The sequence below is a fragment of the Hordeum vulgare genome, chromosome 7H, assembly GCF_904849725.1.
Source record: "Hordeum vulgare subsp. vulgare chromosome 7H, MorexV3_pseudomolecules_assembly, whole genome shotgun sequence".
NCBI classification, from domain to species: domain Eukaryota; kingdom Viridiplantae; phylum Streptophyta; class Magnoliopsida; order Poales; family Poaceae; genus Hordeum; species Hordeum vulgare.
In genome coordinates, this window is record NC_058524.1 from 178,130,217 (window position 1) to 178,157,702 (window position 27,486).

The window sequence follows — 27,486 nt, forward strand, 5'->3', positions numbered from 1 at the left end:
AAGGACTAAGGAAATGTTTCTCGTTTCTGGAGGTGACGAAGAGCTCGTCGTAAAGGGTTACGCCGACACTAGCTTCGACACAGACCCGGATGACTCTAAGTCACAGACCGGATACGTATATGTTTTGAATGGTGGGGCAGTGAGCTGGTGCAGCAGCAAGCAAGAAGTCGTGGCAGCATCTACATGTGAAGCGAAGAACATAGTTGTTTCAGAAGCGGCTCATGAAGGAATTTGGATGAAGGAGCTCATCACCGACCTTGGAGTGGTTCCAAGCGCGTCGGGTCCAATGACACTCTTCTGTGATAACACTCGGGCCAGTGCCATAGCCAAGGAGCCCAGGTTTCACCGAAAGACGAAGCACATCAAATGCCGCTACAACTCCATCCAGGACCATGTCGAGAGTGGAGTAATAGATATTTGTAAAGTACACACGGATCTAAATATTGCAGACCCGTTGACTAAACCTCTTCCACGAGCAAAACATGATCAACACCATAATGCTATGGGTGTTCGATACATCACAATGTAACTAGATTATTGACTCTAGTGCAAGTGGGAGACTGTTGGAAATATGCCCTAGAGGCAATAATAAAATGGTCATTATCACATTTCCTTGTTCATGATAATCGTCTATTGTTCATGCTATAATTGTATTAACAGGAAACAGTAATACATGTGTGAATAAATAGATCACAATGTGTCCCTAGCAAGCCTCTAGTTGGCTAGCTCGTTGGTCAATAGATGATCATGGTTTCCTGATCATGGGCATTGGATGTCATTGATAACGGGATCACATCATTGGGAGAATGATGTGATGGACAAGACCCAATCCTAAGCATAGCACTAGATCGTATTGTTCCTATGCTAAAGCTTTTCTAATGTCTTTTCCTTCGACCGTGAGATTGTGAACCTCCCGGATACCGTAGGAGTGCTTTGGGTGTATCAACCGTCACAACGTAACTGGGTGACTATAAAGGTGCACTACGGGTATCTCTGAAAGTGTCTGTTGGGTTGGTACGAATCGAGATCGGGATTTGTCACTCCGTGTGACGGTGAGGTATCTCTGGGCCCACTCGGTAGAACATCATCATGAGCTCAATGTGACTAAGGATTTAGTCACACGATGACGTGCTACGGAACGAGTAAAGAGACTTACCGTTAACGAGATTGAACAAGGTATGGGTATACCGACGATCGAATCTCGGGCAAGTTCTATACCGACAGACAAAGGGAATCGTATACGGGATTGATTGAATCTTTGACATCGTGGTTCATCCGGTGAGATCATCGTGGAGCAAGTGGGAGCCACCATGGGTATCCAGACCCCGCTGATGGTTATTGGTCGGAGAGGTGTCTCGGTCATGTCTGTCTGTGTCCCGAACCCGTAGGGTTTACACACTTAAGGTTCGATGACGCTAGGGTTATAGGGAATTGTTATACGAGGTTACCGAAAGTTGTTCGGAGTCCCGGATGCGATTCCGGACGTCACGAGGAGGTCCGGAATGGTCCGGAGGTAAAGACTGATATATAGGATGGATGGGTTTGGACCACGGAAGTGTTTTGGACATCACCTAACGTACCGGGACCACCGGGACCACCGGAGGTGGCCCCGGGGGTCCACCGAAGGGGGGCAACGACCCCAAGAGGCTAGATGGGCCAAGTGCGGGAGGGAACCAGCCCCTAGGTGGGCTGGTGCGCCTCCCACACCCAGCCCAATGTGCAAGTGGTGGGGAGAGGGGGCAACCCTAGGCGCGGGTGGTCCTTAGGCCCATCAGGTGGTGCGCCACCCCCTCCCACCCTAGCCGCCGCCCCCCTCTCCCATCTGGTGGCCGCCGGCCCCTAGGGAGGGAACCCTAGGGGTGGCGCAGCCCTCCCCCTCCTCCTATAAATAGAGAGGGGTTTTGGTCCTTGGGAGACACACTTCTCCCTCTCCCTCGGCGCAGCTCTACCCTTCTTTCTCCTCCTCTTTGCCGGTGCTTGGCACAGCCCTGCCAGGAGACCTCGTCTCTCCATCAACACCACGCCGTCGTGCTGCTGGAGTTCTTCCCCAACCTCTTCCTCCTCCTTGCTGGATCAAGGTGCGGGAGACGTCACCGGGCTACACGTGTATTTAACGCGGAGGTGTCGTAGTTCGGCACTAGATCGGAATCACACCGCGATCTGGAACGCCACGAGTACGACTCCATCAACTGCGTTCTAGTAATGCTTCCACTTAGCGATCTTCAAAGGTATGAAGATGCTCTTACCCCTCTCTCGTTGCTGGTCTCTCTATAGCAAGATCTGAATATGGCGTAGGAAAATTTTCAATTTATGCTACGTTACCCAAAAGTGGTATCAGAGCCAGGTTTTCTATGCGTAGATTCTATGCACGAGTAGAACACAAAAGGTTGTGGGCGATGATTTGTCAATTGCTTGCCGCTACTAGTCTTATTCTTTTCTCGTGGTATTGTGGGATGAAGCGGCCCGGACCGACTTTACACGTACGCTTACGTGAGACTGGTTCCACCGACAGACATGCACACCGTGCATAAAGGTGGCTAGCGGGTGTCTGTCTCTCCTACTCTACTCGGATTGGATTTGATGAAAAGGGTCCTTATGAAGGGTAAATAGCTTTGGAATTTCATCGTTGTGGCTGTCACGTAGGTAAGAAGGCGTTCTTGCTAGAAACCCAAATCAGCCACGTAAGACTTGCAACAACAATTAGAGGACGTCTAACTTGTTTTTGCAGGGTTTGACATGTGATGTGATATGGCCAAAGTTGTGATGTTGCATGTATGATGTATGAGATGATCATGTTATTGTAATAGGTTTCACGACTTGCATGTCGATGAGTATGACAACCGGCAGGAGCCATAGGAGTTGTCTTAATTTATTGTATGAGATGCAACGCCATGTGCTTACTACTTTTACTTCATTGCTAACGGTTTGCTATAGTAGTAGTGATAGTAGTAGTTGGCGTGACAACTTCACGGAGACACAATGATGGAGATCATGGTGTCACGCCGGTGACGATGATGATCATGCGATGCCTGAAGATGGAGATCGAAAGGGCAAAGATGATAATGGCCATATCATGTCACTATATGATTGCATTGTGATGTTTATCATGTTTTTCATCTTATTGCTTAGAATGACGGTAGCATAATAAGATGATCCCTCTTAAAATTTCAAGAACGTATTCCCCTAAATGTGCACCGTTGTGAAGGTTCGTTGTCTCCAAGCACCACATGATGATCGGGTGTGATAGATTCTAACGTTCGCATACAACGGGTGTAAGCCAGATTTACACACGCGAAACACCTAGGTTGACTCGACGAGCTTAGCATGTACAGACAAGACCTCGGATACAAGAGACCGAAAGGTCGAACATGAGACGTATGGTTGAATACGATCAGCATGAAGTTGCTCACCATGGTGACTAGTCCATCTCACGTGATGATCGGACACGGGTTAGTCAACATGGATCATGTATCACTTAGATGACTAGAGGGATGTCGATTTAAGTGGGAGTTCATACTTAATTTGATTAAATGAACTTAATTGTAATGAACTTAGTCTAAAAGTTGTCTTTATAAATATTGTAGATGGCCAACGTCAACGTCAATTTCAACGTATTCCTAGAGAAAAACAAGCTGAAAGATGATGGTAGCAACTATGCAGACTGGGTTCGCAACTTGAAGCTCATCCTTGAAGCAGCTAAAAAGGCTTATGTCCTTGATGCGCCACTAGGTGACCCTCCCGCTCCCGCGGCAGCCCAGGACATTCTGAACGTCTGGCAAACGCGGAGTGATGACTACTCTCTGGTTAGGTGTGGCATGTAATACAGTTTAGAAATGGGGCTCCAAAGGCGTTTTGAGCAACACGGAGCATATGAGATGTTCCAAGAGCTGAAGCTAGTTTTTCAAGCTCATGCCCCTGTCGAGATATATGAAGTCTCCGACAAGTTCTTTAGCTGTAAGATGGAGGAGAACAGTTCTGTCAGTGAGCATATACTCAAAATGTCTGGGTTACACGGTCGTCTGACTTCACTTGGAGTCGAACTTCCGGATGATGCTATAATTGACAGAATCCTCCAGTCTCTCACACCAAGCTACAAAGGCTTTGTGCTTAACTACAACATGCAAGGGATGGAGAAGACCATTCCCGAGTTGTACTCGATGCTCAAGTCTGCAGAAGTAGAAATCAAGAAAGAGCATCAAGTGTTGATGGTCAACAAGACCACTAGTTTGAAGAAAGGCAAGGGTAAGAAGAACTTCAAGAAAGACGGCAAAGCTGTTGCCGCGCCCGGTAAGCCAGATGCCGGGAAGAAGAAAAAGAATGGACCCAAGCCTGAGACTGAGTGGTTGTATTGCAAGGGAAAGGGTCACTGGAAGCAGAACTGCCCCAAATACTTAGCGGACAAGAAGGCCGGCAACGTTGAAGGTATATGTGATATACATGTTATTGATGTGTACCTTACCAGCGCTCGTAGTAGCTCCTGGGTATTTGATATCGGTGATGTTGCTCACATTTGCAACTCAAAGCAGGAACTGCGGAATAAGGGGAGACTGGCCAAGGACGAGGTAACGATGCGTGTCGAGAATGGTTCAAAGGTCGATGTGATCGCCGTCGGCACGCTACCTCTACATCTACCATCGAGATTAGTCTTAAACCTTAATAATTGTTATGTACCAGCTTTAAGCATGAACATTGTATCAGGGTCTTGCTTAATGCGAGACGGCTACTCATTTAAGTCAGAGAATAATGGTTGTTCTATTTATATGAGTGATATGTTTTATGGTTATCCTCTGACATGTCTTGCTACTAGTACCGTACAAGATGTCACCCCTCTACCTACTCCCGGCCCACATGGTGGACCCATAACCAAAGTTCCACACGATTGAAACCTGACTCTCCGGTACATCTTTGACTCCAAAGTATCCTTTACACTTGGCTTCGTATGGAATTCCAAAGCCACCGTTCAATGGACCAATCACTCTTCGGTCTGGATATTATCCAACATTACTAAAGATGAAGTCCGCATTATTCATGCGAATCTGAAAGCTGCTCAGTCTCGTTAGAAGAGTCAGTATGACCGTCATCATCAAGATATGGTCTATCAACCTGGCGAAAAGGCTTATCTTTGTGTCACACCAATAAGTGACGCACACCGTTTTGGTATCAAGGGCAAGTTAGCTCCTCGCTATATTGGTCCTTTCACTGTTCTCGAAAGGCGTGGAAAAGCGACTTATCAATTGGAACTGTTGTCGAACCTTTCTCAGGGTCACGATGTCTTCCATGTGTCTCAGCTCCTCCGCTGCTTCAAGGATCCTATTCGAGCAGTGGATCATGATATTCTTGAGCTACAACAATACCTCTGTTATAAAGAGCATCCGGTCCGCATTCTCGACCAAGCTGAACGTAAGACTCGTCGCAAAGTCACCAAGTCCCTTAAAGTGCGGTGGTAAAATCATTCTGAAGATGAAGCCACTTGGGAACATGAGGATCATCTTCGTGATGAATACCCTGAGCTCTTTCCTTCTACCTCTTAATTCTCGGCACGAGAATCCTTGTTAGTAGGGGGGAGTTGTGATGCCCCGGAAAATTAAGCTACATTAATCACACACTAATTCTCCCGCGACATCATGTTTATCTAAAATAAGTTGTCACCTAATAAAAATCAAAGCAATTATCATATTTAATTTAAAGTCGAACGAGGAAAGTTTTTGAATGCAAAAACAAAAATGTCGGCAGAGTTACAAATATTCCCTAATGATTTGTGAAATCGAATCAGATATTTTTAGGAATGAATTAGAGCCTCTAAATAAATAAAACATAAATTGTTAAAAGAAAGTAAAATAATAACTAATAAAAAAAGGAAACAACCCCCCTCTCCCTTGGGCCTCGGCCCAGCCTGGCCGGCCCACTCCCACCAGGGCAACCCTAGACGCCACGCCCCTCCCCCACTCCCTCCTGCGCGCCGCCATGTGACGAGGCCACCACCCCCTCGTCACCCCCAGTGCTCCAGCGCCCCACCTCGCAACCCCACCGCCCCTGGCGCTTCACCCCACGCCCCCACCTACCATCTCCACCCATGCCTCGCTCGCTCATCTCCCACCTACTGCTCGCTCCTCCCCCCACCTAACCCCCAGATCCCGTCGGCCTCCTCACCCTCCCGATCCCACGCGCGCCACTACCTCCTGGCGCCCGTCGCCCCACGTCTCTCTCCCTCCCCTGGATGCCGCACCACCCAGCGCCCTCCCCTAGCGCTGTATCCCCCCAGATCCTCAACTGCTCGTCTCCCCCGTCACCCAACGCCCGTGGGTCCCGTCGCCCCGCTCAAACCGCCGGCCGGTGCCCTGCACCAACCGGCCGGCCCCTCCGGCAACCTCCGCAACCGGCACCCTCGGCCGCCCACCTCGTCACCTCGGCCGGCCCTCCTCGTCATCAACGTCGCCGGAACCGCGTGACCGCCACCGCCATCACCTCGGGCTCCTCCTCACAGTCTCCTCCATCCCTCCCAGAGAACTCTGGCTACACCGGGCCTTCCCGTCAACGCCGGTGAGCCCCTTTTTCGGGCTCCTCCCACCATATTCCTCCTCTCATCGTCACGGTTCCATTCCGGCGATCGCCGCCACGTTCCTACATCGTTGTGCCCGTGTAGGTGTAGATGAAGTTGTCTCTTTTCACTCTGTTGAGAGGTGAGCACACAGATGAGAGAGTTAGCACAGAGATGTGCTAGAGAGAAAATAAAATAAAAGATGTATGTATGTATGTATTAGATGCCCGTATGTATTTTGTATGTATGTATGCATGTATTGGATATGTATGCATGTATGTGGAGAAAATAAAAATAAAAATAAAAAAATATATATATGTTTTATTAATAAAATAAATAAATAAATAAATAATATATATTAATTAATTAGTTAATGAATTAATTAAATAGATATATAAGATAATCTGTTAATTAGGATAAATAATTAACCTAATAGAGAATGACACGTGGGTCCCCCACTAAATTAATGTGCTTAAGTAATATTTAAACTTAATTAGTAAGTTGTGTCTATGACACGTAGGACCCACTGGTAAGTTGACCAGTCAACTGTCGATGTCAGCATGACATCATGCTGATGTCATAATAGTATTTAAACAATTAATTAAATCTGTTTTTAATTCCTAAATAATTAATAAAAGTTTAAAATTTTAATATTAAATAAACCGTAAGTCAGATCAAAATATTTTCTACTTGAAAGTTGATTAGCAGAACGAGATGAACCCGGATACATTATCCGTTCGTGTATCACGCGTCCCTAGCATAGAAAACATGGAACTTTTCCATCGTTTTCAGTTTGACCTGTAGTAGTCCGAGGCCCGGAAAATATCGTTAGATATTCTTCCGACCCGTCTATGACGGATGTTGCTGCGTTAGCTCATGCCTAGTGTGCATAGTGCCATGTCATGCTTAGTGTTGCATCTGTTGCTATTATTTATTGTTTCTTCCCCCTCTTCTTACTTGTAGACCCCGAGAGTGACGCTGCCGCCGGGTACATCTACGACCCTGTCGATCAGCCCTTTTGCCGCACAGCAACAATGTAAGCAAACCCCCTTGACCGTCCCTATATCGCATATGTCTATCTCCCTCATGCTTCCATTAGTATTTTGCTACTGTTATAGTTAGCTCATGTATCTGATGCATAGCCTATTTTTGATGAACTGCTACTTTCAATACTGTACCTTTTAAATCTTCTTAGTATAGGTGGAGTAGTCATCCCTTCTGACCCCGTAGTCCAGTTGCCCCGCTTTTTTTAAATCTCGATCCCTGATCGACGAGCCAGACCCGACACAACACATACACCCCCTTAGTTGTACGACGCTACAGACATACTATCGGGATCGAGGGTGACACCTCGCTAAGTAATCCTGATGATATCTCTGTAGTATAGCTAGTCGGTCGTGGTTATCGAGGGTGATTCCACTTTCGCCATTCGCGACGATGCCTGTGTCGTGTAACCCCTGAAGTGTGGGACCCCCGAGGGTGATTCCTCTCAGCCCACCTTGACGGATGCATCGTTCGGAATCCAACGAGTGTGATACCTCGGATTCCCCCCGATGTTACAACCACTCAGCTACTCGACCATGTTACTTGAATCATTGGTGATTAGTTGTTAGGCGCTGGATTCCCACGTGTTTGTGTAGATGGCCTAACTAAAATTATAATGGATTTGGATATTTAATCTGGGTTGGTCGGAAGGCCTTATTACTCACCAACCGTCTGCGTGGGAAGAATTATGGGTACTCGACATCACGGTATCAGCCGAAGCTCTTCAGACGTCAGCGATGTAGCGACGCACGCCCGAGTGGTCCCAAGATGCATCGCTCTTGTATTAAGGGGTGCTAGGACTGACATCGGTCGCCCTCGCATCGTGCAGGAGTGCGGAGGGCAAGTGGGCCCACGAACCCTCTGTTCTTAGGAGTTAGACCTGCGGGCTGGCCTCTCTGCTGAGCTTAGGTGGGGCTGCGATGTGTCGATATTCCGAGGCCGGGCATGACCCAGAAAAGTGTGTCCGGCCAGAGTGTTATCGAGCGCGTCGGGGAATATGTTGTGCACCCCTACATGGAAGAACTTATCTATTCGAATAGCCGTGTCCACGGTTACAGGACGACTTGGAGTTGTGCCCTGATCTTATACAACTACTATTGTTACTTAACTGGTTTTGTTGCCCCGGGATTCCTTCCTCACAAGGAGTCGAGGGAGGATCTCTGGGCGTGACCTCATATTAATATTGCTGCAACAATGTGACTATTTTAAATTGTGTTACCCTGTTCTACTCTCGTCTATTGTTGCAAGACCTTGAAGATGCCAGTCTTCGATAGGACTAGGCCTTCTCTCTATTCTTGCATTGCTATAGTCAGTCCACATATTAACCACCCCCCTTCTTTGACACTAATGCATACTTAGCATAGTTCTGATGTAAGTCTTGCGAGTACTTTGGATGAGTACTCACCATTGCTTTGCTCCCCCTTTGTCCCTTTGATTCCTTGCAGCGACCAGATGATGGAGCCCAGGAGATGGAGTTTCCTGCTGACATCTGCCCCCCGATGGTGTATTCTTCGTGGACGCCGGTGAAGAATAGGAGTAGTTAGAAGGTTCCGAGGCAAGAGGCCTCGCCTCGTTCAACCGTGTTTCTTTTGTGCTAGCCTTCTCTAAGGCACCCCATGTTTTATGTCTGTACTCAGATATTTTTGCTTCCGCTAACTCGTGTGTTTATCGAGCTTCTGTATTCTAGCCCTCGAGGCCCCTGGCTTGTAATATGAAGCTTGTATTGTTTTATTTGTGTCTAGAGTTGTGTTGTGATATCTTCCTGTGAGTCCTTGAGTTTGATCGTACGCATTTGCGTGTATGATTAGTGTACGATTAAATCGAGGGCGTCACACTTTTACATTATATCAAGAAATTATGCATGATGTAGCACCCTATGAGATGGAAGATATTGATTTCACTATCAAACTTGCAAACCATGATATTATTTCACCGCTTGGGAGTTGGAGATGTTGAAGTCTTGTGTGGAAAAGTCAAGTATCCCACTGATTTCCTAGTGCTTGGTTCAGAACTAGATAACTTTTGTCCCATTAATTTGGTACGCCTTTCTTGAATAGTGTTAATGCTGAGATTAATTGTGCTACTCAGAAGGTCAAAGTAAGCTTTGGTGATATGCCTCATGAGTTTAATTTTTCCAAGTTTAGTAGACAACCACACGAAAAAGAAGTGTCTAATAAGGATGAAATAATTATTCTTGCTTCATTGCCATACCTCCTACTGATCCGTTAGAACAATATTTTCTTGACCATGAAAATGATATGCATATGAATAAAAGAAATGAAATAGATGATATGTTTCTCAGACAAACACCCATTTCTTAAACACAACCTACCAGTTGATATTTTAGGTTATTATCCTCCACCCAAGGGAGATCCCGTGTTTGAGCTTAAGACATTGCATGATACTTTGAGGTATGCTTATCTTGATGAAAAGAAGATATATCCTGTTATAATCAGTGCTAAACTTTCAGAGCGTGAAGAAAAGAGATTAGTTAAAATTCTAAAGAAGCAGAGGCTGTTACTGGATATACTCTTTATGATCTTAAGGGCATAAGTCCCACTCTATGTCAGCACAAGATTAATATGGAACCGAATGCTAAACCTGTTGTTGATCATCAACGACGTCTCAATCCTAACATGATGGAAGTGGTAAGGACTGAGATATTAAAACTTCTGGAGGCAGGTATAATTTATCTCATTGCTGATAGTAGATAGGTAAGTCATGTTCATTATGTTCCAAAAAAGGGAGGTATAACGGTTGTTCCGAATGATAAAAATGAGCTTATTCCACAAAGAATCGTAACTACTTATAGGATGGTGATTGATTTCAGGAAATTAAATAAATCTACAAGAAAAGATCATTACCCCTTGCCTTTTATTGATCAAATGTTAGCAAGGATGTCAAAACACACACACTTCTGTTTTCTTGATGGATACTCTCACTACTGGAATCCAGGTCTTTGCCGTCAGCCAGGTCTTTGCCGTCTGCTGGCTGATGGCAAAGAACCTCTTTGCCGTCAGTTGACACAAGGCGGACGGCAAAGGGCTGCCTGATGGCAAAAATACTATTTGCCATGTGTCGGCCCTTTTTCGTCTGCCAGCGGACGGCAAAGAGACCCAGGGCAGACGACAAAGAGGACAGGTGGGTCCCATGCCTGCCGTGTCCGACGGAAGGCTAACTTTGCCATGTGTCGGCCTTTGCCGTCTATCGTGGGGCCCTTTGTCGTCGGGGGGCGAACGACAAAGGGGCGGACCGTGTAACGGCCGTCAACTCCCCCTCGCGGTCACTGTCTCTCCCACCCACAATGTCTATCTCTCCCCCTCACGCTCACTGTCACTCGCCCCCGCCACCGCCCCGCCTCGCTCCCCGCGGCGACCCCCTCCCCGCGGCGACCCCGGCGCCTCCCGCGGCCACCTGATGACCCACAAGTATAGGGGATCAATCGTAGTCCTTTCGATAAGTATGAGTGTCGAACCCAACGAGGAGCAGAAGGCTCTGATAAACGGTTTTCAGCAAGGTAATAAATGCAAGCACTGAAAGTAGCGGTAACAAGTGATGGTGTAGCGAGGTGAAACGTAGCAAGCGAAAAGTAACAAGTAACAAGTAGAAACAACGGTGCAACAAGTGGCCCGATCCCTTTTGTAGCAAGGGACAAGCCTGAACAAAGTCTTATAGGAGCAAAAACGCTCGCGAGGACACACGGGAATTTTTGTCATGCTAGTTTCATCATGTTCATGTGATTCGCGTTCGTTACTTTGATAGTTTGATATGTGGGTGGACCGACGCTTGGGTACTGCCCTTACTTGGACAAGCACCCCACTTATGATTAACCCCTCTCGCAAGCATCCGCAACTACGAAAGAAGAATTAAGACAACGTCTAACCATAGCATTAAACTAGTGGATCCAAATCAGCCCCTTACGAAGAAATGCATAGACTGGGGTTTAAGCTTCTGTCACTCCAGCAACCCATCATCTACTTACTACCCCCCAATGCCTTCCTCTAGGCCCAAATATGGTGAAGTGTTATGCAGTCGACGTTCACATAACACCACTAGAGGAAAAGACAACATACATCATATCAAAATACCGAACGAATACCAAACTCACATGACTATTATTAGCATGACTTATCCCATGTACTCAGGAACAAAAGTAACTACTCACAAAGCATAATCATAATCATGATGAGAGGTGTAATGAATAGCATCAAGGATCTGAACATAAACTCTTCCACCAAGTAATCCAACTAGCATCAACTACAAAGAGTAATCAACACTACTAGCAACCTTACAAGTACCAATCGGAGTCGCGAGATGGAGATTGGTTACAAGACATGAACTAGGGATCGGAGAGGAGATGGTCCTGATGAAGATGTTGATGAAGATGCCTCCCCTCTAACGAGAGGAGTGTTGGTGATGACGATGATGACGATTTCCCCCTCCGGGAGGGAAGTTTTCCCAGCAGGATCGTCCTGTCGGAGCTCTAGATTGGATCTGCTCAAGTTCTGCCACACGGCGGCGGCGAAACCATGAAAAAACTCCCGATTGATTTTTTGTGGAACGAAACCCTTCATATAGCAAAAGAGGGGGGGCCAGTGGGCCGTCAGGGAGCCCACAAGCCCTGTAGCCGCCACTAGGGGGGTGGCGGCTACCAGGCTTGTGGGGCCCTGGTAGCTCCCCTCTGGTACTTCTTTCGCCCAGTATTTTTTGTATATTCCCAAAAATTGCACGTAAATTTTCAGGGCATTTGGAGCTGTGCAGAATAGAGGACCCAGATTTGCTCCTTTTCCAGTCCAGAATTCCAGCTGCATGAATTCTCCCTCTTCAAATAAACCTTGCAAAATTAGAGAGAAAAGGCATAAATATGGTACCACAAAGTAATATAACATCCCATAAAGCGATAAATATCAACATGAAAGTATGATGCAAAATGGACGTATCAACTCCCCCAAGCTTACACCTCGCTTGTCCTCAAGCGAAAACCAAGTTCCATAAACATGTCCACATGTTTAGGGACGAAGGTGTCGATAAAACATAAGACGGACATGAGGGCATCATGATCACACATAGAACAACAATACATCATAAAGATTCTTATGGGAAAGTAACAATTCCTTCACAAAGCAAAGTATGAAGCAAAAAACCTTACCGAGAAGTAACCAACAACAGTCCAATGTCATTGAAGCAATTGCAATTTATCATAACATCAGAAAGAGTCAAATAAGAGCTTGTAAGGCAAACCCACATACTCAATCTTCTCTTTTATTTTCCACAATTGTTACAACTCACGTGGTAATCATGGTATCAAAGTTTCAGCTCGACACAGAGGAAAATAGGGGCTTATAGTTTTGCCTCCCAACTATTTACCTCAAGGGTAAAGTCAACAATAATAAAGCATAAGTACTCAACTCCAAGTTGATATATGAATATAGATCTTTCCCAAGCATGTGACGGTAGCCAAGACAAAGGCAAAAATAGGGAATTGGTGAAGATCACCATGACTCTTACAGGGGAAAAAAGTAAAGGTACAAGATAGGCCCTTCGCAGAGGGAAGCAGAGGTTGTCATGCGCTTTTGAGATTTGAATGCGTGTCCTCTTAGTGCGGAGGAACGTCACTTTATATTGCCTCCTGTGATAAAGAACTTTATTATGCAGTCTGTCGCTTTTATGTCTTCCTCATCATAGGTTCGTACAAAGCTTATTTTCCACACACTAATAGATCATACATATTAGAGAGCAATTTTTATTCCTTGCACCGATGACAACTTACTTGAAGGAACTTATTCAATCCATAGGTAGGTATGGTGGACTCTCATGGCAAAACTGGGTTGAAGGTTTATGGATGCACAGGTAGTATCTCTACTTGGTGCGGGAGTTTTGGCTAATATGAGGTGGAAGCGATCGTCACATGCTAAGGGATCTCTACTCATATAAGATTGTTTGGAACCAAGCAAACACAATTCATTATGTTGTTTTACTTGTCCAACATCTACTCCTAAGCATGTAATAGTTTGGTGAGTGCTCACAATTGTAAAAAGTGTCTAAGATGATATATTTATATGTGAACCTCTCTTTCCTTATTACTTATTATTAATTGCAACAATGACTGAGGTCTATGTTGATTTATTCTCAACAACTTTCAATCATCATACGTGTCATATGTGAAGCTATCACTTTCCATAAGATCATCTCATGATCTTTCATGATATCGTTCTTTTCATACTTTTAATCACGACACAAAGCAAAGCCCTTGACTAAGATACTCTTTATTATATAGCTCGCAAGCTCGAATACAAAGGGGGAGAGACAAAAGAAAAAGACTCAAACTAAACACTAAAGACTTATTCCAATAAGAGAAGAAGTAAAAACTGAAAAGGAAAGAACTAAAACAAAGGTAAAATCAAAAGATATAAAGGTGATACGATACCAGGGCAACTCCCCCAAGCTTGGCAAAAGAAAAGGGGATTGCCTATACCAATGCTTAGTTGTCTTCCTTTGGTGGTGATGGTGGTGGTGTTGTTGGAGTGGTCTGATCCTCCGTCTTCCAAGGCATAGGTGCTCCATCATGGCAGGCTGAACGAGTCGCCAGAATCCTCAAATATGCAACCAACATTATTGATTTAAATCTATACTCATACTCACAGTTTTGGTTTTGCAGGTCATAGATCTGGCCCTGAAGTTGATCAACCCTGTCATAGAGCCTGGAGAGGTGCTTCCCAATGTCAATGGCATCCATCTTGTGCTTGCTGGTGAACTCCGTTATCATCATGTGGTTGGCGTTGAGTCCACGCTCCACCATCCCTTGGCGCTTGAAGACTTGTTGCTCCATTGCTTCGAGCCTCGTCTCCATGCTTCCGGTCTTCTTAGGGCCCTCAACATCACGGATGTGCAACATCCCCTCGCTCATCTTGATAGATTGAGGGTGTTTCAACACTTCTGTGTGGTAGGGATTGATGACCTTCTCGAAGATCTTGTCCTTAGGAGCGTTTGGGGAAGTCATGATGATCTAGATCTGCCACAGAAACAGGCTCGAAACGAAAACAGGGGAAAACTGCGCGATACGGAGATCAAAACCTTCGGGCGTATATATAAGGATTTTTTCTGGACCAGAAGGAGTGCTCCACAAGAAAACGGAGTCCGGGAGGCACATGAGGTGCCCACAAGCCCTCTAGCCGCCACCAGGGGGGTAGGTGGCAGCTACCAAGCTTGTGGCCGCCTCGTGCGCTCTCCGGACTGCTTTTTATTTTTCTAATTTTCCAAAAATTCCAAAACGGAGGAAATTTCCTATTGGAAAAGTTTTGGAGTCATATTACTTACCGAAACAGATACCTCTTCGTTTTCAGGGTCTCAAACAGGCTAATAAACATCCCTTATGTACTCCTGTGGAGTTATGACATTGATGATATTGGTCTCAATATTTATGGGAGTACCGGAGATATAATGCTTGATTCTTTGCCCATTTACCACTCTAGGAAAATTGCCTTCCATGTTATTGATTTTGATGGCACTCGAACGATATACTTCCTCGACAACGTAAGGACCTTCCCATTTAGAGAGAAGCTTGCCTGCGAAGAATCTTAAGCGAGAATTGTATAGCAGGACATAATCACCTACATTGAACTCTCGTTTCTGTATTCGTTTATCGTGCCATCTCTTAACATTTTCCTTGAACAACTTGGCATTCTCATATGCTTGGGCCCTCCATTCATCTAACGAGCTAATATCAAACAACCGCTTCTCACCGGCAAATTTGAAATCGAAGTTGAGCTCTTTGATTGCCCAATAAGCTTTGTGTTCCAACTCAAGAGGTAAGTGACAGGCCTTATCGTAAACCATTTTATACGGCGACATGCCCATGGGATTCTTATAAGCAGTCCTATAAGCCCATGGTGCATCGCCAAGTTTGCTAGACCAATTCTTTCGAGATCTATTGACAGTCTTTTGTAGGATCAATTTGATCTCCCTATTACTCAACTCCACTTGACCACTAGACTGAGGATGATAAGGAGATGCAACTCTATGGTTGACATCATACTTAGCAAGCATCTTGCGGAAAACACCATGAATTAAGTGTGAACCGCCATCAGTCATCAGATATCTAGGGACTCCAAATCTTGGGAAAATGACTTCTTTAAGCATCTTAATAGAGGTGTGGTGATCAGCATTTTTAGTGGGGATAGCTTCTACCCACTTAGTGATGTAATCCACAGCAACTAAGATGTAAGTGTACCCATTGGAACTCGGGAAGGGTCCCATAAAATCAAAACCCCAGACATCAAATGGTTCAATGACAAGTGAATAGTTCATAGGCATTTCCTAACGTTTACTGATGTTCCCTATCCTTTGGCATTCGTCAGAAGACAAGACAAACTTACGGGCATCCTTGAAGAGAGTGGGCCAATAGAAACCTGATTGCAATTCCTTATGAGCAGTTCTATGTCCAGCATGGTGTCCTCCGTAGGCTTCGGAATGACACTTCTGCAGGATCTGTCCCTGTTCATGTTTAGACACACAACGTTTGATAACACCATCTACTCCTTCCTTATAAAGGTGAGGATCATCCCAAAAGTAGTGTCTCAAATCAAAGAAGAATTTCTTCTTTTGCTGATAGGTGAAACTGGGTGGTATGTATTTGGCTACGATATAATTTGTGTAATCAGCATACCACGGTGCACTATGTGAAGTACGGATGACATTTAATTGCTCATCAGGAAAGCTGTCATCAATAGGTCGTGGGTCATCAAGGAAATTCTCTAGCCTGGACAAGTTATCTGCTACAGGGTTATCAGCACCCTTTCGGTCAACAACATGCAAATCAAATTCCTGTAGCAGGAGAACCCATCTGATTAGCCTAGGCTTAGCGTCCTTCTTTTCCATACGGTACTTGATAGCAGCATGATCAGAGTGAATAGTGACTTTGGAGTCAACTATATAAGATCTAAACTTTTCACATGCAAACACGACTGCTGAAAACTCCTTCTCCGTAGTGGCATAGTTTCTTTGGGCACTGTCTAGAGTTTTACTAGCATAGTGAATGACATTCAACTTCTTGTCAACTCTTTTTCCTAGAACAGCACCAACAGCATAATCACTAGCGTCGCACATGATTTCAAAGGGCAAGTTCCAGTCAGGTGGTTGAACAATAGATGCGGTTATCAAAGCCTTCTTAAGTATTTCGAAAGCTTCCTCATAATCCTCATCAAAAACAAAAGGAACATCCTTCTGCAAGAGGTTGGTAAGAGGCCTAGAAATCTTAGAGAAGTCTTTAATGAACCTTCTATAGAAATGTAGCGACCCGACTCAAAACGAGTCAAGCCTCTGTGTTTCTATGCCATCCCTGGATCAGTATGCTGGCACACACAGTACATCAATGTATATATCAAAGTGCAATCACATGTAAATAGCGTAAAACTGATATATGCCTTAAATATTTCAGCGAAAGCAGTCAAGGGAGTGGAGTCCCAATAAACACCAATGGCAAGTTGAGTGTAGACCGTAACCCTGAATCGTACTCTTACTCGTCGAAAAAAATATCTGCAACATAAGACGTTGCAGCCGTGTAGGTCAGCATATTGAATATGCCGGCAAGTCACATAAGAGAGGGGGTAAAATGTCATCTATACTATATGCATATATGGCAGGTGGGGTTGTAAGTTTTAGCATAAAGCAAATTTTTCTCCTACAACAAGAGAGGGCTAAAAGCAAAATGTTACTACTTTGTTGGTTGTTAACGAGATGGTTCCGCCAACCAGTTCTCGTACCCGAGTTGTCAATAATTACCCTCATCAAATATATATAATGGTGTTGAGAAATCCAGATAACTTCAGTTCCTTTGGCTCAAGTTGTCCATGACCGTGGACACGGCTAATCGATTAGGTTTGAGTACTCTGCAGAGTTTTGCACACGTTCCCCACGAGATTTGATCGCCTCCGAGTATGTCCTCGAACTTCAGGGTGTTTGAAGACCGGATGATCAAAACATGGTCTTTCAACGGGTCCCTCTGAATCCCTGTCGGTGCCCATCCATTCCTACCATTCTTCTACATCTGCTAGCACCGCCTGTCCAGAGTCGCCGCGTTGTCCAACCAAGCCAGAGCCCATAATGACTTGTGGTTGTGCAGGTAAGCCTTGGGTCTTGAAAATATCCGTTCGTCTCTTTGAGCCTGGGTGAAGCTTTCCGCAGGATGTCATGGCCGTCCCCAGCATCCCGGGCATCCACTGGGTTCCCCAGGGAGTCGATCAACGTTCCTTCACCAAGAGTTGCATTGCGTCCGTGGTCTTGAAAATCTTGTCTTAACCGGTCTTGATTATTTAATCAACCTCGCATCACTCGTGTTATGCACTCAACCGAAATCCCGTCTACTCAAGCATAGAAATATGAAATTTGTCGTCCCGGGGCCAAGTATCAGGGTTGTTGTGTGCCTACCACATGATACTACAATCTATACTAAAATTTCCAAGTACCTAAGCAGCATGCAATTGGGCAAAGAAAGGTGAACTACCATGCGTAAAACATAGGTGATAGTATGATCAAAGTGACTTGCCTGGTGATGTTGACGAAGAAGAATTTCTCGAGAAAATAACTTGATAGACTACTCGTCACTCTCCGATGAAATCTATATAACAAACATATCATTCACATAAGCACTCATAATAGCAATCATTCTAGCAATCAAAACAAAAGAGAGAGCGAAATAGAATCTGAAAGAAACTTCAAATAAGACTAGGGAGGCTTCTACTATGTCAAACACTAAATAGTTTTTGTCTAATAGAAAATAATAACAAGGAACTAGGATATAAGTTTAACTAAGATAAAATAAAGTATTTTTCACAAAACTTTTTGAAAGTATTCCCAAACAGGATTTGAAACCATGCGGAAACCAATTGCAAGTTACTAAGGAACTAGAATTGATTTCATGAAAACAAATAAAACTAAAATAAAAACTTGTTGCAACACTACTGTTTAACTAACAGAAACAAAACATAATGTTTCTGAAATAATAAAGAAAATATTTTAAAACAAAATTAGAAAAGGAATTAACCGAAATCCTAAAAGAGGTGAAACAGAAATTGTTTCACAAGAAACAGTGAGCTAAAATACTCAAACAAATATGACATTTTTACCACTGATAAATAAGATCACTAGTGATCAGTAGCAAAAAGAATCAAATTAAAAGCTATTTTTAAACTCCTGGAATAAGCAAAACAAGGTTTAAACTAAATATGATCTAACTTATATTTGAAACTTTCAAACATAGACAAACTATATGTTTTAAAAATTACAGGAAATTTGTGAGCTACTGGAAAAAGAATCACTATCTTTGGACTTCGGGATCAAAAGTTGTGGGCAGAACAAGATTGAAACTTTCTGTTTTTTGCAATTTAGACAGAAGAACTGAAGTTAACTAGTATCTAACAGGGGGGTACACGTGGCATGTTGTGATATGCTGCGGGGGATGTTTGCTGCAAACTTAGGAGCAAACGGCCTAGGCTTAACAAAAACTACTGCCTAAAAGAATAAGTGAAATAAAAACCGCCGGTTTTTCTAATCTAAACCGAAGAGGTATTTTAAGATCTAATCTAACCATTGAATAAAGATCTAAGGGCTAAAACTAAAACAAAACAAAACAAGTAAAAAAAAGGAAGAAGGCCTTACCGTGGCTGGGGAGTTGCTCCCGTGGCTGCTGGTGGCGAGGTGGAGGGGGGGTGCTCCGGTGGGGTGGGGAGGGGCCGGCGGGAGGAGGAGTGGTGGAGGGAGGGGGGGCGAAGGGTGGAGGGGCTCTCCTGGGAGGGGAGGGAGGCGAGGTGGAGGGGTGGCCGTAGGGGGCGGGGCGAGGTGAAAAGCTACTGGTGTGCTGCTGCTCGCTGGTTCCAGGGGGAGGAGCCGAAGGGTGGGGGCGAAGGGTGGGGGCGAAGGGTGGCAAGGGGGCGGCGATGGAGGGGGCCGAGGTGGTGGGGAGAGGTGGCCGAAGGGTGGAGGTGGAGGAGGTGCAGGGAGGTGGCGAGGTGGAGGAGTTCTCTGGTGTTCTGCGGTGCCGACTCCGGCGAGGGGTGCGCGAGCTAGAGGCGAGGAGAGGGGGTTCTCTCGGGAAAAATGGAGAGAGGGGGACTGTGGGAATTTATAGGCGGTCTCGGATGGCGTCCGGAAGGAAGGAGGAGGGAGATCGGGAAGGAGAGGATTCGTGCCTCCATGGATGGAAAGCTTGCTGTCACGTGGGAGTGAGGAGGAAGAAGATGATCTGTTGGGCTAGAATAGGAAAGTGTCTTAATTGGGCCAGCTCCTATTTCCTAATAAAAGTGATTCTATTCCTATTTTCAAAACTAGGAAACTAAAACGTTAAAAAGGAAATCAAATCAATTCGGAATAAAGAGTTTTTATATACTAAAATTATCAAAAAAATATAATATAAATGATGGGCATTTTTCCACGGCAAAAATAAAAACTTCAGAAAAAATTATTTTCACAAAATTGCCTAAAAGGTTTATTTTCTTTTGCAAATAATTTTCAAATGATCCCCTAAGTTTGAGGGTTCAAATAACTTTCAAAAATGCCCGTGGGTTCGAGGGTCATGTTCCTCCGCTCTAGAATGTATTTCCCGACATTTCTTGCACGAAGAAAACGAATGGAAATGCGAAAGAATTCAAATGCAAATATCTCCGTTCAAATTCTTTATAGTTGAAGAAGTCATGTCATCTTCTCTCGTTGCTTTTAAAACATTCAATTTGAATTCACCGAAGATGGGGAAAGTCATTTTATTCCCTCTCTTTCAAAAGTTTCGAAAAGTTTCAAATTTCACACAAGTTTCAGTCACTCAGCAAACAAACAAACAATCAATCTAATAATTATATTAACATTCCAAAATTTATAATTTTGGTATGTTACAAGAAACCAACATGACCTAAGAAAATTTGTATACCTCTGATATCTGTGGGACAAGGCATTTTCTCAATTGCATCAACCTTAGCCTTATCAACTTCAATGCCTCTTTAAGAAATTTTATGTCCTAAGACGATGCCTTCATTAACCATAAAGTGGCACTTCTCCCAATTCAAGACAAGATTGGTATCTTTGCATCTCTGTAAGACTCGATCAAGGTTGCTGAGGCAATCATCAAAGGAAGACCCGTAAACGGAGAAGTCATCCATGAAAACCTCAACAATATTTTCACAAAAGTGAGAGAATATAGCCATCATACATCTTTGAAAGGTGGCAGGTGCATAGCATAAGCCAAAAGGCATACGTCTATAAGCAAAGGTACCGAAGGGGCAGGTGAAAGTGGTTTTCTCCTGATCAGATTGTGCAATAGGTATTTGCGAGAAACCTGAATAACCGTCAAGAAAGCAGAAGTGTGTGTGTTTGGATAGCCTTTCTAGCATTTGGTCGATAAACGGAAAAGGATAATGATCTTTCCTGGTTGCCTTGTTCAGTTTCCGGAAGTCTATCACCATCCTATAGCCAGTAATAATCCTTTGTGGGATTAATTCATTCTTATCATTAGGAACGACGGTGATACCTCCCTTCTTAGGTACGCAATGTACTGGACTTACCCAATCACTATGAGCAACAGGATAAATGACCCCTGCTTCAAGAAGCTTTAATATCTCTTTTCTAACGACCTCTTTCATCTTAGGATTCAATCTCCTTTGATGATCAGCAACTGGTTTGAAGTCAGGATCAGTTTTAACTTTGTGCTGGCATAGAGTAGGACTAATGCCCTTAAGATCATCAAGAGTATATCCAATAGCAACACGGTGCTTCCCCAGAGTTTTTAGTAACTTCTTTTCTTAGTGCTCTGAGAGGAGAGCACTAATAATAATAGGATATATCTCCTTCTCATCAAGATAGGCATACTTAAGAGTATCAGGCAACTGTTTAAGCTCGAACACAGGATCACCCTTCGGTGGGGGAGGATCCCCAAGCAGTTCAACAGGCAGATTATTCTTGAGAATAGGATATTGCTCTAAGATAATTTTATCTATCTCATCTCTTTCATCCATATGCATATCATTTTCATGCTGAAGCAGATATTGCTCTAAAGGATCCGTAGGAGGTACGGCAATAGAGGCAAGAGCAATGATTTCATCCCTACCAGACGACTCTTTTTCATGGGGTTGTCTTCCAAACTTGGAGAAGTTAAATTCATGAGACACACCCTCGAAACTAATAGTAACAGTCTGCTTAATGCAATCAATGTGAGCATTGACAGTGTTGAGAAAGGGTCTACCGAATATGATGGGATAAAATCTATCTTGTGCAGTACCAAGGATGAGGAAATCAGTAGGATACTTCGTCTTACCACACAGGAATTCTACGTCTCTCACAATTCCCAAAGGGCAATTAGTGTCTCTATTAGCTAGCGTAATAGTGACATCAATGGGTTCTAACTCAGCAGGTGCAATCTCATCTTTGATTTCATCATATAGGAAACGGGGTATTGCACTAACACTAGCTCCCATATCACATAAACCATGGTAACAACGATCTCCTATCTTGACAGAAACAACGGGCAGGCCAACTACATGTCCGTATTTGTCTTTCGCGTGAGGTTTAGCAATTCTAGCGGAGTCCTCACAGAATTTGATAACATGCCCGTCTATGTCTTCAGCTAAGAGATCTTTCATAAGAGCAACACTAGGTTCAACTCTAATCTCCTCAGGGGGTGCAAGTGGTCTCATGTAACCCCTACGTATCACAGTTGGGGCTTTAGAATAATCCTTTATCCTAGCAGGGTAAGGTGGTTTCTCAGCGTAGGCACAAGGAACAACAGGATCACTAAAAGCAATGAGTTTCTCCTCAACTAGATTGGTTTTGGCTATGTTCCTTTCTACAGGAGGATGATACTTAAACCACTTTGCTTTGGGAAGATCAACATGAGGAGCAAAAGATTCACATAGAGAAGCTACTATCTCAGAGTCAAGTTCATACTTAGCGCTAAAATCTCTAGAAGTGTTTGTCTCAACAAAATATTTAACGCAATCAAACTGGAAATTCATACCTGACTCCTTACCTTCTTCCAGCTCCCAAACTTCAGAGTTACGTTTGATTCTTTCCAATAAATTCCACTTGTGGTCAATATCCTTCTTCATAAAAGAACCGGTACAAGAAGTGTCAAGCATGGTACGATCTTCATGAGAAAGCCGAGCATAAAAGTTTTGAGTGATAATTTCTCTCGAGAGCTCTTGATTGGGGCATGAATATAGCATTGATTTAAGCCTCCCCAAGCTTGAGCTATGCTTTCCCTGTCACGAGGCCAAAAGTTATAAATATAATTCCGATCACGATGTACTAAATGCATAGGATAGAACTTTTGATGAAATTCCAATTTCAACCGATTGTAGTCCCATGATCCAGTATCATCACATAGCCTATACCATGTCAATGCCTTATCCTTCAAAGATAAAGGAAATACTTTCTTCTTTACCTCATCCTCGGGCAAACCTGCAAGCTTAAATAAACCACAAACTTTATCTACATAGATCACATGCAAGTCTGGATGTGAAGATCCATCTCCTGTAAAAGGATTAGCCAGCAGTTTCTCAAGCATACCCGAAGGAATTTCATAAAAGATATTTTCAGTAGGTACCTCAGGTTGAGGAACACCTCCTCGCGCTTCCGTTTGTGGTGAAGATACCCCGAACAAACTCCTCAAAGGAACAATTTCCATAGTGACAAGTGACAATAAATTTCAGCACAGTATATAAATGTTTCCTTACCAAATTCCACTTACCAAAGGCGCTTCACTCCCCGGCAACGGCGCCAGAAACGAGTCTTGATGACCCACAAGTATAGTGGATCAATCGTAGTCCTTTCGATAAGTAAGAGTGCCGAACCAACGAGGAGCAGAAGGCTCTGATAATTGGTTTTCAGCAAGGTAATAACTGCAAGCACTGAAAGTAGCGGTAACAAGTGATGGTGTAGCGAGGTGAAACGTAGCAAGTGAAAAGTAACAAGTAACAAGTAGTAGCAACGGTGCAGCAAGTGGCCCAATCCGTTTTGTAGAAAGGGACAAGCCTGAACAAAGTCTTAGAGGAGGAAAAACGCTCCCGAGGACACACGGGAATTTCTGTCATGCTAGTTTCATCATGTTCATGTGATTCTCGTTCGTTACTTTGATAGTTTGATATGTGGGTGGACCGGCGCTTGGGTACTGCCCTTACTTGGACAAGCATCCAGCTTATGATTAACCCCTCTCGCAAGCATCCGCAACTACGAAAGAAGAATTAAGACAACGTCTAAGCATAGCATGAAACTAGTGGATCCAAATCAGCCCCTTACGAAGCAACACATAGACTGGGGTTTAAGCTTCTGTCACTCCAGCAACCCATCATCTACTTACTACTCCACAATGCCTTCCTCCAGGAACAAATATGGTGAAGTTTTATGTAGTGGACGTTCACATAACACCACTAGAGGAAAAGACAACATACAGCATATCAAAATATCGAACGAATACCAAACTCACATGACTATTATTAGCATGACTTATCCCATGTCCTCAGGAACAAAAGTAACTACTCACAAAGCATAATCATAATCATGATTAGAGGTGTAATGAATAGAATCAAGGATCTAAACATAAACTCTTCCACCAAGTAATCCAACTAGCATCAACTACAAAGAGTAATCAACACTATTAGCAACCTTACAAGTACCAATCGGAGTCGTGAGACGGAGATTGGTTACTAGAGATGAACTAGGGATTGGAGAGGAGATGGTGCTGATGAAGATGTTGATGAAGATGCCTCCCCTCCGACGAGAGGAGTGTTGGTGATGACGATGACGACGATTTCCCCCACCGGGAGGGAAGTTTCCCCAGCAGGATCGTCCTGCCGGAGCTCTAGATTGGATCTGCTCAAGTTTCGCGTCGTGGCGGCGACGAAACCACGAAAAAGCTCCCAATTGATTTTTTCTGGAACGAAACCCTTCATATAGCAAAAGAGGGGAGCCAATGGGCCGTCAGGGAGCCCACAAGCCTTGTAGCAGCCACTAGGGGGGTAGCCGCTACCAGGCTTGTGGGGCCCTGGTAGCTCCCCTCAGGCACTTCTTTCGCCCAGTATTTTTTATATATTCCCAAAAAATTCCTCGTAAATTTTCACGGCATTTGGAGCTGTGCAGAATAGAGGACTCATATTTTCTCCTTTTCCAGTCCAGAATTCCAGCTGCCTGAATTCTCCCTCTTCAAATAAACCTTGCAAAATAAGAGAGAAAAGGCATAAATATGGTACCACAAAGTAATGTAACAGCCCATAAAGCAATAAATATCAACATGAAAGCATGATGCAAAATGGACGTATCACCACCCCGGCCCCTCCCCGTGGCGACCCCCTCCCCGCGGCCACCCCGGCCCCTCCCCGCGGCCACCCCCTCCCCTCGGCTACCCCCTCCCCGCGGCCCTCCTCCCAACCACCATACCTCCTCCCTGGTGAGTTCATTTTCTTTCATTTTTTTATTTTTTCATTTCATTGCATCGGTTAGTTTAGGTTAGTCTGAGTGTTAAATAGGTTAATGTTAGTTTAGGTTAATTAGGTTACTATTAGTTTAATGTTAATTAGGTTATTGTTAGTTTAGGTTTATTAGGTTACTATTAGTTTAGTGTTAATTAGGTTACTGTTAGAAGAGGAGGAGGAGGAGGAGAAAGAAGAAGAAGAAGAAGAAAAAGAGGAGAGAGGAGAAGAAGAAAGAAAAGGACCCCAACCCCCGACCCCCCCCCCCCCGCCCACGACCCCCGACGCCCGACGCCACCAACCCCCGACGCCCGACGCCACCAACCCCCGACCCTTGACCCCCGACCCCCGACGCCACTCACACCCCTCTCCCGACCCCCGACACCCGACACCCGACTCCCGACCCCCGACGCCCGACGCCACCAACCCCCGACGCCCGACGCCACCAACCCCCGACCCTCGACCCCCGACCCCCGACACCACTGACCCCCGACCCCCGACCCCCGACGCCCGACACCACTGACCCCCGACCCCCAACCCCCGACGCCACTGACCCTTGACCCCCGACGCCACTGACCCTTGACCCCCGACCCCTGACCCCCTACCCCCGATGCCACTAACCCCCAACCCCGGGCCCCTGACACCTCTTTGGCCTGTTGTTGATCGAAAAGGCCCCAACCCCCGACGCTAGTGACCCTCGACCCTCGACGACACTGACCCCCGACCATCGACGCATTTAACTCGACTCCCGACCACCGACACCCGACACCACCGACCCTCGACGCCACTAAGCCCCGACCCCCGACACCTCTTCTACCTACTGTTGAACGAGAAGGTGCTTTTCGGCCTTCTAGAGGCCCACGGGGTCATAGTTTTGTAAATTATGAGTTAGGTCACATATTTTCTGATTATGTTAATTATAAAAACATCATATTTGTGTTGATCGTGTGAATTTCAATGTGCAGTTGTTCGATGACCTCCACGTGCGTTGGACGAGCTCTGCCCTTGCGTTTGTTGGTGAGCACAAATGACTTCTCCTCCTACCCCCTTAATTTGCTCTATCCCGGTCTTCGTGCCAATGAAACTTGCTAGCTATAGGTTTCTTCAATCATGAGTATGCGTGACCAGTATGCGTCTCCCATTCGAAAGGGCGACATCTATAAATATGCATTTATTTGCATATTTATAACCGCCTTCCTTTCGAATTGTCCAACATTATCCATGGATAGCCCGAGTATGTGTAGATTGGGTTCGTTTTCCCGTATGTTGTGCTCTGGATCCGATGAAGAATTTTGTCAGTGCCTCCCTGTTGTTCTCCGGGTACACATCCTCTCTGCTTATTGCCGGGACTTGTATCAGGAGAACAGCGGGGAGGTGCTGCCGAAATTTTGCGTCGCATCTGGAGCAGAGCATGGGAAAACGAACCCAATCTACACATACTCGGGTGGGATTAGGACCTATCTTTACCTATTAGCGTGTAGGTTGCATGGACATAATAAAACTGACAAACTTGATTAGCGTATGAATATAGATGATGAATTATATATTTATTTCTTGTGCCCCCATCGGTAGCTAGGCAACATGAGTGATCGTGCTTGGATGTACACTGGTCACCCTAGTCAGAAAGACATGACCCATGAATGGTTAACAAAAACCAGGGGGTTTCTGAGAGCCGCCTTTGCAAATGGCCAGCAAAAAACATGGTGCCCCTGTCTCAACTGCGACAACTGGAAAAGGCAGACAGAGTTTGAAATGGGTAAACACCTACAGAAGTGGGGTTTTACGCCTAATTATACGGTGTGGACTTTTCATGGTGAGTCTGACCAACGTGCCAGAGCAGAGGTGATTCGTCGTTGCACCGACGAGCATGGTACCGGGATTGAAGACATGGTTTAAGACTTTGATGATGCTCGGGATTTAGACGATGAGATGGAGAATCTGCAAAGGCCTTCTATGAAATGTTGGAGTCTTCAAAACGTCCTCTCCACGAGCAGACTGAGCTTTGTCAGCTGGATGCCATCGTGCAAGTAATGGCTCTGAAGGCTCAATTCAACCTAGGCAGAGAATGCTACGACGCGATGATGACGATATTTGGATGCTTTCCACCGAAAGGCCATGTACTGCCTGCAAACCTATACCAGTCAGAGAAAATCCTCCGTGTACTTAAGATGCCCTATGAGAAGATACATGCCTGTGAGAATGGATGTGCCTTATTTAGGCTTGAGTATGCGGCCTTGAACTATTGCCCCATTTGCAATTCTTCCAGGTATATTGTGGTAGACAACGGTATGGGTGAGAAGAATCAGACCAAAATCCCCATTAGTGTTCTTCGGTATCTGTCAATCGTACCAAGACTTGAACGTCTTTTCATGGTCGAAGAGACGGCCAGACAGATGACATGGCACAAATTGGGCAAAAGAACCGAACTAGATGCGGATGGGAACAAGATGCTGGTACACA